The sequence below is a fragment of the Furipterus horrens genome, unplaced genomic scaffold, assembly GCF_987537825.1.
Source record: "Furipterus horrens unplaced genomic scaffold, mFurHor1.1.pri manual_scaffold_17, whole genome shotgun sequence".
Taxonomy (NCBI): Eukaryota; Metazoa; Chordata; class Mammalia; order Chiroptera; family Furipteridae; genus Furipterus; species Furipterus horrens.
Window position 1 is genome coordinate 63,359,434 of NW_028327187.1, and position 2,949 is coordinate 63,362,382.

Genomic DNA, 2,949 nt, shown 5'->3' on the forward strand with positions numbered 1-2,949 from the left:
AGGGAATGGTCAAAAATATTTCAAGCAATGAAAAACAAAGGCCTACAACCAAGAATACTCTACCCAGCAAGGCTCTCATTCAAAATAGAAGGTGAAATAAGGAGTTTCTCAGACAAAGGAAGACTGAAAGAATACATCTCCACCAAACCAGCATTGCAAGAGATGCTGAAGGGACTGTTCTAGGAAAAAACAAGAGAGGAGAGGAACAGAGGTACAAAGGGAAATGAATAAATACACGTCAATAATAACCTTAAATGTAAATGGATTAAATGCTCCAATTAAAAGACATAGGGTAACGGAATGGATAAGAAAACAGGACCCACATATTTGCTGTCTACAAGAAACACACCTCAAAACAAAAGATTTACACAGACTGAAAGTAAAGGGATATAAAAAAATATTCCAAGCAAACGGACCGGAAAAAAAAGCCGTGGTAGCAGTTCTCATATCAGACAAAATGGATTTCAAAGCAAGGACAATAAAAAGAGACAAAGAAGGACATTTCATAATACTTAAAGGAACAATCCATCAAGAAGATATGACTTTGATAAACATATATGCACCCAACATAGGAGCACCCAAATACGTAAAGCAAATACTAGAAGACCACAAAAAGGATATCAACAACAACACACTCATAGTAGGGGACTTCAACACTCCATTATCAACAATAGACAGATCATCAAAGCAAAGAAACACCAAGGATATACAGGCATTGAACAACACACTAAACCACATGGATCTAACTGATATATATAGAACTTTTCACCCCAAAGAAGCAAAATATACATTCTTTTCAAGTGCACATGGGACATTTTCAAAGATAGACCACATGATAGGTCACAAAACAAGCCTCAACAAATTCAAGAAAATTGAAATCATATCAAGCATCTTTTCAGATCACAATGCCTTGAAACTAGAAATCAACCTCAGAGGAAAAAATCAAAGACACCCAAACTCATGGAGATTGAATAACATGCTATTAAATAATGAATGGGCTAACAATGACATCAAAGAAGCAATCAAGAAATTTCTAGAAACTAATGATAATGAGCACACAACAACCCAAAACCTGTGGGACACAGCAAAAGCAGTCCTGAGAGGGAAGTTTATAGCAATACAGGCATATCTGAAAAGGCTAGAAGAATCTCAAATAAAAAACCTAACCACAATGCTACAAGAACTAGAACAACAACAACAAACAAAGCCTAGGGCAAGAAGAAGGAATGAAATCATCAAGATCAGAGCAGAACTAAATGACATAGAGACTAAACAAACAATCCAAAAGATCAACGAAACTAGGAGCTGGTTCTTCGAAAAAATCAACAAAATCGACAAGCCTCTAGCCAGTCTAATCAAGAAAAAAAGAGAGAAGACACAAATAAACAAAATCAGAAATGAAAGAGGAGAAATCACGACTGATACCTCAGAAATACAAATGGTAGTTAGAAATTACTTCAGACAACTGTATGACAAGAAATTTGACAATCTAGAAGAAATGGACAAATTTCTAGAAACATACAACCTTCCAAAACTGAATCAAGAAGAAGTGGAAAGTCTCAACAGACCAATAACAAAGAAGGAAATTGAAACAGTAATCCAAAATCTCCCGGCACACAAAAGCCCTGGACCGGATGGCTTCACAGGCGAATTCTACAAAACATTCAGGGAAGAACTAACTCCTATCCTCCTCAAACTGTTCCAAAAAATCCAAGAAGAAGGGAAAATCCCAAACTCTTTCTATGAAGCCAGTATTATCCTAATCCCCAAACCAGGTCAAGACACAACAAAGAAAGAAAACTACAGGCCAATATCACTGATGAACATCGATGCTAAAATCCTCAATAAAATATTGGCAAACAGGATCCAGCAACACATCAAAAAGATCATACATCATGATCAAGTGGGCTTCATTCCAGGGATGCAAGGATGGTTTAATATTCGCAAATCAATAAATATAATACATCACCTAAACAGAATGAAAGACAAAAATCACATGATCATATCAATAGATGCAGAAAAAGCATTTGATAAAGTTCAACACCCATTTATGATGAAAACACTCAGCAAAATGGGAATAAAGGGAGCATATCTTAACATAATTAAGGCTATATATGAGAAGCCTGAGGCCAACATCATACTCAATGGACAAAAACTGAAAGCATTCCCCCTGAACTCAGGAACGAGACAAGGTTGTCCACTCTCTCCACTCCTTTTCAACATAGTGTTGGAAGTCCTAGCCACAGCAATCAGACAAGAAAAAGAAATAAAAGGAATCCAAATTGGGAAAGAGGAAGTGAAACTTTCATTATATGCAGATGATATGATAGTATACCTAGAAAATCCTATAAACTCCACTAAAAGACTACTCAATATAATAAGTGAATTTGGCAAAATCGCAGGGTACAAAATAAATATACAGAAATCCAAGGCATTTCTGTACACCAACAATAAAATAGCAGAGACAGAGACAAAAAAGAAAATACCATTTACTATAGCAACAAGAAAAATAAAGTACCTAGGAGTAAACTTAACCAAAGAGATAAAAGACCTGTACTCTGAAAATTACATAACATTGAAGAAAGAAATTAAGGAAGAAACAAATAAATGGAAGCAAATACCATGTTCTTGGATGGGAAGAATCAACATCATCAAAATGGCCATACTACCCAAAGCAATTTACAAATTCAATGCAATCCCTATTAAAATACCAATGACATATTTCACAGACCTAGAACAAATACTCCATAAATTCATATGGAACCAAAAAAGACCCCGAATAGCAAAAGCAATCTTGAGACAGAAGAACACAGCAGGAGGAATCACAACACCAGATATCAAACAATACTACAAAGCCACTGTAATCAAAACAGTATGGTACTGGCATAAGAACAGACATATAGATCAGTGGAACAGAATAGAGAGTCCAGAAATAAACCCAGGCCTCTA